General features: G+C 37.8%; 1 long non-coding RNA gene across 1 annotated transcript; it reads left to right on the top strand.

The window, feature by feature from the left end:
* The first annotated feature begins 5,240 nt into the window (after nt 1-5,240).
* LOC306652608 lies at nt 5,241-11,344 on the top strand. Its single transcript, XR_013761494.1, has 3 exons — nt 5,241-5,485; nt 10,710-10,945; nt 11,126-11,344. It is a non-coding gene; the product is annotated as an uncharacterized lncRNA (long non-coding RNA).
* Nucleotides 11,345-12,183: the final 839 nt, after the last annotated feature.

Below are 12,183 nucleotides of genomic sequence, written 5' to 3'. Positions count from 1 at the left end.
CACTTGGTACATTGTCACTTGTCCTTTGGCTGTGACTGAGTCCCAAGAAGGAGAAATAGAACCATACGGTGGGGGCACTTTTTATTTCTGCAATGTATCATTTCTCCATAGGCCACCTGATTGCACAGACAGTATATAGGCTCATTTGCATCACTGAGAAGGTTTTCAGGGTTTGCTTACTTCTGTGCTTTGGCCGTGAAGCCTGTTCTTTGAGGTCCTTGCACACTTTTCCTTGGGTGTTCTTGAGGTGATGTCATCATGGTCATGATTATTATTAGGTACATTCATCACATGATTCACATTGTTGAGTGGCCACAGGGTATGCTTGTAATTTGTCTTTTCTGCCTGTGCAACAGTATTGTTCTTTGCCTTCTCTTGGCCAGCATTGCATCTGTTTCCAGTGGTGTCCTTGATCTCTTGAGGTGTCTCTAAGAATTCCATGTGACTGTCCACTTCTCTGTTCTCACTCTCCACCATCTCCATTGTCTGACTCAGGATCTGAATTGTCTCATCGCACATCTCCTTGCTCCAAATCAGGGCTTTCTGGATGCAGTGCAGCACTCGGAATTTTGGGGCACCATCTGTCTTTCATTTCAACTTCTCATCATGTTCATCGTGTTCTTTCAGAATTTCTTGGCATTTTGCTTCAATCTCCTGCATCACTGAGACATTTATCTTCAGGTATAAAGGCAGAGAGTTGATGGAGGCCAGGTAATACTCCACATAGTTCGCCAGGAGAATCTGCTTTGTGTTGGCAGGACTCAGCATGGTTCAGACTGAAGCCCCCTCCACTCTGTGTGGCTTTCCGCTTTCTGCACCCCTCCACCTAAAATCAGATCTGCAAAATGCAGAGCTCTTGCTCTCCCATGATCCCTAGCTCTCCCAGGAACCCTGCCCATCTGGCAAGCAGTTGGACCTATCAGGCCACAGTACCCAACACATACTAGCAGGCCATGTAGGAGGGGGCTCCCAGATGAACCCCCAGTGACTGGGCACTGTGCAGGATGAAGGGGGCTCCCAAATGAACACTCACCGGTCTGGTATGGTGTAGGGGTGGGTGGGCAGCTCCTATTAGTGCACGCCCCAGATAGAGGGTCGAGGGTTCGAGAGTCAAGGACTGCTCGCTGCCACTCCAGTGTAAGGGGACCCAGCCTAGCGAACAGAGCCAAACTTGTCCCCTAAGTGGACACTTTAAAACATCCCATTATGGGAAAGCCCTGAGAACTTCAGACTCTTTAGCGAGCACCCTTCAAAAAAGTCTCTAGAAACTCACCCTGTGAGAAATTGTCCCCGACCCAGGAAAGCAAACTGAATACACCCAGCAGCGGGAGACCCCATCCCTGGGGTGCGGCTGGGACTTGGAAGTGTCTTCTTCCCCAGGATCTCTGCAGGGACTCTCACTTGAACGTGCTGTGTCATGTGCTCACCAGTGCCTAAAGAAAGACAGGAGGGCCAGAAGCAGCGCTTTGCCTCTTGAGGGATCTCCTCCCCACAGGAACCTCCGGCCCCTAAAGCTAATCTCCAGTGGTTTGGGACTTAGACATGGAAAGTCCACAGTGGGCAGAGTCACATAGGGAATGCCCAGGCTGCTGGGTTTTCTTGCTCATGCCCAGCTCTCAGGTGGTGCCCGGGCTGGAAAGATGAATGAGCAGCGCAGGTCTGGCATCTTGTCCGGTGTTGGTGTCTGGCTGCTTCAGAGCTGGCGGAGACATGCTGTGTGCACCACGTGCCGCTGTGTTCACCAGACCGCCACCCTTCCCCTTGGGTCAGGTGGACAGCCTTTCCTCGGGGAGGACTGCCCTTGGGAAAGGCAGCTTTCCTCCAGTAAGGCTGCTGCCCCAGGTAAAGCTGCCTACCGCCACCCTCAGGTAAGGCCGCCTCAGTAGCTGCCCTCAGGTAAGGCCTCCACCCTTGGCTGAGACTCAGGTTGGTGTGTCTTTGGGAAGTGGGAGCTTGATCTGAGACCAACCCCAGGGTTATAGGGCTGGAGGTTGGGGATCTAGGACAGGGAGGCCTCAGGGACTGGTCATACATGGATGGGAGGCCAGGGACTCCACATACCTGACCCAACCTGGGGCAGCTACCCCCATTGGTGACACACTCTCTCTTGGTAAGGTCACTGCCCTCGGGTCAGACCACCCTCCAATCAGGACAGGGCAAGGCAGGGCAGGGAGGGGCAAGGAGTGGTGGGGCAAGGCAAGGAGTGTTGGGGCAGGGCAGAGTGGGTTGGAAGATTGGGGCGGGTCAAGGCAGAGCATTTTGGGGCATTATCAGAAGGCAGCTTAAGGTGGGTCAACTGTGTGCATATCAGTATGACAGAACACATATTTAGCATATGAGAAACCCTGGCTTGGATCTCAGCAACACACACACACACACATATACATACACATATACCAAAATGAATCTTCCTAATTCGGATGACTTTATTCTAAGAAAAAATTTCAAATCCTTTTTAGAAGCTAGAAGCAGAATGGTGATATATTTAATGCCAGCTATTATATGACATGATATTGAAAACCACTCTATATGAAATTTTCTCAGGACTCAAATAATTATATTATTTAAGAGACAAGACTGCAGTTGCTTTTGGTAATTCTGATATATTTATAAAAGCAATCTTTTGAAAATCATTTTCTTTTCTAATTTTCAAACTTAGAAAATGTATCCATTTCTCTTCCTAAAGTTGTACATTTATCAGAAAGAATTTTCTCTTATTTCTTGCCATCAAGGGGATTGGCCTATTGTCACAGGAAGTACCATGACTAGGTTTTATCATAATAGCAGTGCCCCTATGGTTTTCAGATCAAAGTCATGTATACCTCTCATTTTGTTGAATTTACTAACAAAGTACATACAATTTTTATTATATTTAAAATGTCATCAAATTTGAATTAGTAGAAAGAGGAATTTGACATGTTATATTATGAGCTGAGCATAGTGCAAATTAGTTTGATCATTTTGGGAGGTTGGCATAATGACTTCTACCCTGTTCTATTATCAAATGTCTGGCCTGTGTTATGGGGCGAAACTTAAGAACAGACCGATCACCACTGAGAAGTCCAAATTTGAGAGTCTTTATTAAGCTGGCTGGCTGACTGTCTCATACAATGCCCCAAAAAAAGGCTACTGGGAGAACAGCCTGACCACAGGGTTGTAGGGGTTCTTATACCAAAAATCCCATTAATCATAAGTGTCTGTTGCTATGATTTGAAATTACACATTAACATCATGAGGTCATCAACAGAAGGGGAAGTGGGTCAAAATGACACTTACCTAAGTACAAACTAAGGAATGGTTACTAACATTCACACAATCACTGTTCACATGGTACATTGTTTAGGAGCAATAGGAATCAAAAAAGAGCAATTCTTGACTACATAGGATTTGTCATTGTATATTATTAAACATGTCACACCAAGTAACTTATAATGAGCACAGAGGCGGGGTGTTCTCAGGTTTTCCCATGGGAGAAACTTATTTCGCATATAACATGGAGTCTCAGAGCAAAATGGAGTCTGTTTAGTCAATTCCCTTATACTCTGGCCCATAACATTCTCATGGAACCAAATTTATTAACCCATCACAGCCTGTACCATTTTTGGCAGTGAGAATTGAACCAAGTGACCATTGTAGCATGTCCTAGACAAGCACTGAGCTACATACATCCCCAGACATTTAAATGTTTTAATCTTCTTTGAGGGTGGGAGGGGTGGGGAAAAATAGCAGAATGAATTAAATGTTTTATTTTGAGAAAGGGTCTTGGATAATTGTCCAGGTGGGTTGCAAATATGTCATCCCCATCCTTAGCCTGTCAAGTGCTAAGGTAACAGCACTTAGTGTCAAAGTGCCTAGCTTGTTCTGGCACTTTGTATTATATGCTTCTGATGTATTATATGATTCAAATGTGTCCTTTCCTAAGCTAGACTATGCTCATTTTCCCTTGTCAACAGTCAGTAAAGTCTTTTTTGTTTTGATTTATGCTTAATATGAACATGCTTTATAATGAGGCACTACTGTTCATGATAGTCTAGCTGTGCAATCCACTCTGAGGAGAATATTTTCCTTTTTATTATTTTTAATTTTTTAATTTTTTTTGAATATTTTTATTTTGATAGTGTCCACTCTTTCAGCCCTAAAACGCTTTGCTAGAAGAAGTGATTATTCATTTTGTACTTGATTACATAAATAAAACATAGTTCTTTTTTTGTGTGCTGGAGTTTGAACTCAGGGCCTCCTGCATGCTAGACAAGTGTTCTTTTGTTGAACTGCATCCCCACCACCTAGATCTTTTAGTTATAAATTTTATGACCGTATAGAGTGATAATAAAATCACTTAGAAGTTCAACTAAATTTGGAACCATTCAAGAGTTTGGACTGCCAATAATGGTTTGTGATTTCTAAATGGAAAAGTAATTTTTCAAAACATAGCAGTATCAGGCTGGGGAAATAGCTCAGCTGGTAGAGTGCTTGCCTTGCAAGTACAAGGCCCTGAGTTCAATCCTCAGTACAGCAAAAAAAAAAAAAAAAAAAAAAAAATAGCATCACCTAAGATCATCCATGGACTGTTTCCCCAGTTTCTCCACTTCCTGCAGAGCATTGTGGAGGCAATGGACTCTGGTGTCCTTCTAACCTGTTCTGCTCACTAGGCATTATCCACTGTGGTTGCCAATCCTGTTTATCTTTTTCTTCTCTTTGACTATTTGTCAAATGACAATTTGAATTTATTACTGATAAAGAGTATCAATAGAAATAATAAAACGACAGCGATTCTTTGGGATAAGTGACCCAGTCACAGTGAAAGTCCCTTTATTGAGGAAGTCCAGTTGTGAGTTGAAGTAGTCTCTAAAATGTTAATTTTTCCTCTAGCACAAGTGGTCAAGTTTTTAGAAGTCACACCAGTACCTAGTGACTGCATAAAAGTATAAATTGACCTATGTGTATTTTTATTTCAACATAAAACCTGTAAAAGTGGTACTATCTTGAATTATATTAGGTGAAAAGGTTTGATTTTCTGTTAAAATACTTTCTGGATTCATAGAAACATACAGAACTAGTTAGAATGTTAGTTATCAGCAATTATAATTGTATAAACAACCAAGTGTTTGAAAACGTATAATCATGTCTTAAGGATTTATTTTTGAGTAGTTTTTATCTTTTACAGAAATTGCAAAGAAATAGAAAGTGCAGAGATTTCCCAGGAAGCCTCATCCTCTTTTTCCTTTTGATGTAATTTATGTGCACTGTCTCAAATGGATTAACATCCTAGAAAAGGTGTCATGAAGAACAAACACTGGTGTGCTATCACTAAGTGCAGTTGCATTTCCTTTGGATTCTCAGTTCTGCCTCTTCCTGTTCCAGGACCCCATCCAGAATCCCAAATGACATTCAGTTCCTGTCCCTATAGACTTCTCTTTGTGGGTGAACACTTTCTCAGACCATCCTTGTTCCAATGACCTTAACAAGGTTGAGGAGGGCCTTTCAGGTACTTTTTACATTGTTCTCTATTGGGGTTTATTTTTACCTTCATATTTATCCTGGGTCTTTGGGTCTGGTGGAGCCAGGCCACAGAGGTGGACAGCATCTCTGTAATCTCAGGCACTGAAGCAGAATGTCCTGTTAGTACTGACTGTGCTCACCTGGCTGAGGCAGGACCTTTCAGGTTCATGGGGAAATTTTCTCTCTCTCTGTGTCCACATTGTGTGTGGTCTTCTGGAGGAAGTCATCCTGCATGAAGCTGAAGAAATAGCTGCCTTGTGGCCTTTCAATACTACATAACATACATAGAGTAGCATCTAAAACTCATAAAGTACTTTTCCTGTGGCCTTTATGACTAATGCAATATCCGTAAGGTAGCCAATAATATAATAGCTATCCTGTGGCATTTAATATTAATATTATTTCCACAATGTGACCTGGAAAACTAATATTATAGTTTTTCTGTGGCCTTTAATATTAATAACATATAAAACTTGACCCTTGAACATGAAATAGTAGCTGCCCTATGATCCTTAAATACTATAGTATACAGTACATCCATTCTACAGTAATTAGAGTTAATATAGTAGCTTGCCTATGACCATATTAATATGATAGGCAATGTAAAATAATGTAATTGTTCCCTTGTGACTTGTAATACTTACATGATATGCAAACTGTGACATCTACAACTAATAAAATAGCAGACTACTGGCTTTTAATCCTCATGTAATGTATACACTCTTAAGTAATAAAATAACTGCATTGTTGTCTTTAATACTAATATATTATCCATCATATAAACTCTAAAACTAATACTATAGCTGCCATGTGAACTTTATTATTAATAAACTATCCATACTGTAGCATCTAAGAGAGACATAAGAGCTAATCTGTGGCTGTTAATATTGATGCAATGTCCACACCATAGCGTGTAAAGCTAATAACTGCCCTGTGGTTTTACTGTTATTAAGACATCCATAGTATAACATGTAAATTTAATATGCTAGATTCCCTGTAGCCTTTAATGTTAATAAAATATACATGACATAGCATCCAAAATTAATATAATATCTACCTGGCAGCCTTTCATACTAAAATGATAATCCATATTTTTTTGCGTATTGTGCTAAATTATTAATGTCTTATCCATACTGTAAGAAACTAATATAATACATAACCTGTGACTTTTAATGCTAATAAGATACCCATAATAACCACCTAATGCTCATATAACAGCTGCCATATGCCCCTTAATAATAATATAATAAAATATCCATAGTTTAGCAAGTAAAATTAATATAACTTATTGTGGTTATAATACTATTTTGATATCACGGTATAGCATGTAAAATTAATATTATTGCTTCCCTGTGACCTTTTATGTTAATGTGCTAGCCACACTATAACATCCAAATCTAATGTAAAGTCTGCCTTGTGCATTTGTAGAAAATGATAATCCATTTTACATGCCTGTGGCCTTATTGGGAACATGATGTCCTTATTAAAGTATCAAAATTTGATAAAATTGCTGCCTGGTGGCCTTGCATATTAAGATGTTTTTCATATTGTAGCATGTAAAAATGATAAAATAGATGACCTGTATATTTTAGTACTCATTTGAAATCCACCTTATAGCATTGAAAAACTGCCTTGTGGCCCTCAATACTGACATGGTATCCATATTATAGCTTTAAAAACTGATAATGGGCCATCCTTGTGGTCTTTTGAATGAAAGAGAAAATCCACGTGGCATTCTCTGTAGTCATTAGTATTAATGTCACTTGTATTCATGCAGATCATATAACATCATATATAGTGTGGACTTTAATGTTAATATGATAACCATATGGTGGCATTTGTTACTAATTATACCCTGCAGGCCTTTATTAATAATCAAATATTCACATAGAGCTTCAATTCCCATATAATAAATGCCGTGTGCCATTACTGCTACTAGGACATCTGTATTTGAAAACTGAAATTGATATTACAGCTCCCTGGGGTTTTCCAAATTAGTAAATTATTGGTTTAAATGTAAACCAATGTCACAGATGCATTGTGGCCTTCAGTACTGATCAGATACCCATTTCATAGCATCTATAACTGGTAAAATAACTGCCTTTTGGACTTTACAACTGAAAGTAGATTCAAATTTTAGCATGAAAAAGTGATAAAATTGATATACTTTGGCATTTAATATTGCTATGTTGTCCATGTTGTGGGATCAAAACTTGATTAAATAGCTTCCCTGTGTCCTTTAGGACTGGTACACTATTCCCATGGACCCATGAAGAATTCATGTAACAGGTGCCTTGCAGACTTTAGTATGATGTGACAAGCATATTAGAGCATCGAAAGTGATAGAGCAGCTGCTGCCAAGTCTTTGGCAGTGATAGTTATCATAATAGAACATAGGAACTGAAAGGTGCTGCCTTGTGATCCTCAGTGCTGAGCTGGCATCCACATTGTAGCTTTTAAATGTGATAATGTGCCTGCCTTGTGGCATATGGTACCAAAGTGAAAATTTATTTTACATGCCGTGTGGTCATTAGCATTAATGTTATATGCATAGCACAGCATCACAAAATAATTTATACAAATTGTGGCCTTTAATTCTAATATGATAAAGTTAATAAATATCACTTATTACTAATATGATTGTTCCCTGTATATTTTGATAATAATATAATATCCACAAGTATCATTAACACTGATAATAAAACTGCACTGTTGCATTAGTACTAATGTATTATCTTTTAAACCTATATGATATTTCAGCTCTTCTGTGGGTTTTAATATTAATAAATTGTCCATTTCATGATGTAAAAGTGATATAACTGCTACTCTGTGTCCTTCTATATGGTAGATGTCCACTGTAGAGTTTTGAAAACTGATAAATATTTGCCTTGTTTCCTTTAGTACTGGTATGAGATCTGCATTATCAGATGAGAAAGTGATAAAATAGCTACAACGTGGTCTTTAATACTGATGCTCTAGAATAGAAAACAGATAAAATATTTGTCTTATGGACATTAATAATGACAATGTATTCATACTATAGCATCTGATAGTAATAGAGTTGCCCTTTTGCCTTTATAAATAATATTATATTGATAATAAGACATTTAAAAGTAACATAATGGTTTCCTTGTAGTGTCTATTAGCAATACAGTATCTACACTATTATAAGTAAAGTTCATAATTCCTGCACTGTGACCTTTAGTACCATATGTTATCTGTATATACATCTAAAATTAACATAAAATCTGCCCTGTGATCCTTAGTGCTAATATCATATCCATACTCTAGCATGAAAATCTTATGTAATATCCACAATGGGGCATTTAGCATTAATGTTATATCCATATGGTGGCTTCTTAATATGTCATACACCTATGCAGACTTTAATATTAATGTAATATTCATACTAAAGAATATAAAACTAATAAAATAGGTTGCCCTGTGGTTCTAATATTGATGTTTTACATATATATATACATATACATGTATATGTATATATATGCAGATAAAATTAGTATAATGAATTTTTTGTGTTTACTACAATTGAATATCAATATGCAATATGAAAAACTAATATAGCCTACCTCTGGCCATTAATCTTAAAATAATATCCATGCTATAATGTCAAAAACCAATGTAATAGCTACATTGTTGACTTTAGGACTAAAATAATAAACCATTTTACCTGCATTGTGGGCTTTAGTATGAGTGTTATATCTATAGTATAGCATCAGAAACTGTTAAAATAGCTGCTTTGTTGCCTTTAATACCAATGTGGTATACGTATTGTAGTATCAAAAACTGATAAAAATAGGTGCCTTGTGACCTTATTACTGATATGGTATCCATAATAGGCCATGAGAATCTGATTATAATCTGAATTTTGGCTTCTAATATTGATGTGATATTCATATTACAGCATCAGAAAGTGGTAAAGGGCAACCCTGTGGCTAAATCATATTGATAATATAGTTTTTAAAAGTAATGTAATGAGCTGGATGTGGTGGTGTGTGCCTGTAATCCCAGTGGCTCAGGAGGCTGAGGCAGGATGATGGTGAGTTCAAAGCCAGCCTCAGAAATGGGGAGGCACTAAGCAACTCAGTGAGACCCTGTCTCTAAATAAAGTAAAAGATAAGACTGGGGATGTGGCTCATAGGTTAAGTGCCCCTGAGTTCAGTCAGTCCCCTGCACTAAAAAAAAGTAATATATTGGTTTATTTGTAGCATCTAATATTAATACAGTATCCATATATAACTTCTAAAACTAATTAAGTAGCTGCTTTTGATCATCATTGCTAATATGGTATCCAGACTACAGCATTTAAGAATAAAGGAAGAGCTTCCATATGACCTTTGGTACTAATATAATATCTACACTATAGCATTTAAAGCTATCATAAGAGCTTCCCTTTGCCTTCATAGTACAATGACCACCTTCTGGACAGCATCTTAATCTAATGTATTATTTTTCCTCTAGCCTTTAATACTAATATGATATATATACCATACTAGGTAAAAATGATATAATAGCTGCACTGTGGGCTGCAATACCAATATCTAATCTATATGATCTAAAATTAATTAAATAGAAACCTGTGACATTTCACACTAATATAATATCTATACAATAGTATCTAAGGCGACAGCTGCACTGTGGTTTCTAATATAAATTATATTCTACTGTAGCTTCTTTTATAATAGGTGTCCTGTGACCATTAATGCTAATTTGATATTCATATTATGGCATCTAAGTCTAATTTAATACCTTCCACCTGGTCTTTATGTTTGTTTGTTTTTAGATACTTTCATTTGTCCAAATTTGTTATCCAAAGTGACTGAAAAAAATATGATTCCAGGCTGGAGTTGTGGCTCAATGGTAGAGCACTCGCCTAGCACATATGCAGCCCTGGGTTCAATCCTCAGAAACTCATGAAGACAAAGTGAATATATTGTGTCCACCTACAACTAAAAATATGCATGTAAAATATCATTGAGTTACAACATCATCATCACTATTATTATGGCTTTAAGAGAAAACTGGTCAGATGAATATTATTTATTCCCATTTTCAACAAGTACATAATTGACATTGATAAGCAGCCAAGAGGGTTCAGAATGCCCAAGACACATTATATAATACAACATGCCTGTTCACAGAGGAAAAAAGTCCAGGAAATAACTTATGTGAACTTCTTTATTTCATCATAGGTGACAAGTACAAAAGCAATACTGTGCCTGTGAGAATATTTGACTATGTGCCTTTGAAGAAGATTTGCCTCCTTCATCACAAGCAAACTTCCTCCAGCAGTGAAGCTTGTCTTTGGACATGATGTCAGTTCTTTGCACTCCAACTGCATCATCATGCAGTGGTGAACAGTATCAAATGGATAGGAAGTCATACAGCAATGGCAGTGACAGACTGTGGTCATCCAACTGATAAAGATGTGAGTATTCTTGGGATCTAGAAGCATTCCCCTTGAAGGATCACAGATACCAAAGTACACCAGCTCAGTTGATGATAGTGCCCTGCACAGAAACATCAAAGCCTTGGTACAGACCCTCAATCCTATTAGATTTGTAGATGTTAACAAGTCAGTCATGCAGGCCTTTGAATTCTCTTTCAGCTCCAACTTTCTCTACATCAGCTGCTAAAGAGGTTTAGGCAAAATCAACAGGATGCACAAAACACAAGGATGTGGATCCTGCAGCACCACCTGATGCCAGGTTCCCTGCAAAGTATTGCCATACTGGGTCATCTTTTCCACACCACCCAGGAATATCTGCTTGTGTTTTCCTTTGAATGAAATTTGACAGCCTGGATGGGGAAGTATCTGATGACATTGGCCAGGCTACATGCCAGAAGGACAGGACTCCATGCTCCCTGAGAATATGATCCACACTGTGCATAATGCCCTTGTGTTGCTTAGCTGCAGTGATTTACTTGCTTGATAATTTGCTTGGGCACTGTCATGTTCTTGTAGATGGCTGTGTCCACTCCACTAGCAGGAAGTCCTTGGTGAAAGACACAGTTGGTCTGTCATGTTGGAAGAAGAGGAGGTGGGTGATTCCAACTTGGTCTTTCATATTACATAAGATCCATACTGTGGCCTATAACTCTTAATAGTAACATTCCTGTGGCCTATGAAGTTAATGTGATTTCCATGTCATAGCATCTAAAAGTAATATACTATCTCCACTATGTATATAATATTAATGTTTTATCCATACTATAACAACTTAAAGTAATATTATCTGCCCTTGAAAACCAGTATAAATGCATATTCTAGCATCTTAAACTAATAAAATATGTTCTTTGTACCCTTTACTACTAATGTAATATCTGTATTATATTAGTTTTAGATATTCTACTAGTTTAGTTTTAGGTACTATATTATTATTATAATAATATTATTACATTAGTTATAGATACTGTACTATGGATAGTTACTGTGTGGACTTTAATATTAATATTATAACCATAATATAGATGAAAAACTAATGAAATAGCTTCCCAGTGTCTTTTAATACTATTATGATATCCATATTATAGAATCTAAAAGTAATTTAATGGCTGCCAATTGGCCTTTGATTTTTAATTTCTATTTTTAAAAATTTGTTCTAACTGGTTATACATGACAGTAGAATGCTTTTTGATACATTGAATGCAAGTGGAGCATAACTT

The sequence above is a fragment of the Sciurus vulgaris genome (assembly GCF_902686455.1).
Source record: "Sciurus vulgaris genome assembly, contig: HiC_scaffold_593_arrow_ctg1, whole genome shotgun sequence".
In the NCBI taxonomy this organism is placed as follows: domain Eukaryota; kingdom Metazoa; phylum Chordata; class Mammalia; order Rodentia; family Sciuridae; genus Sciurus; species Sciurus vulgaris.
This window is presented reverse-complemented; position numbering and strand designations above follow the sequence as displayed.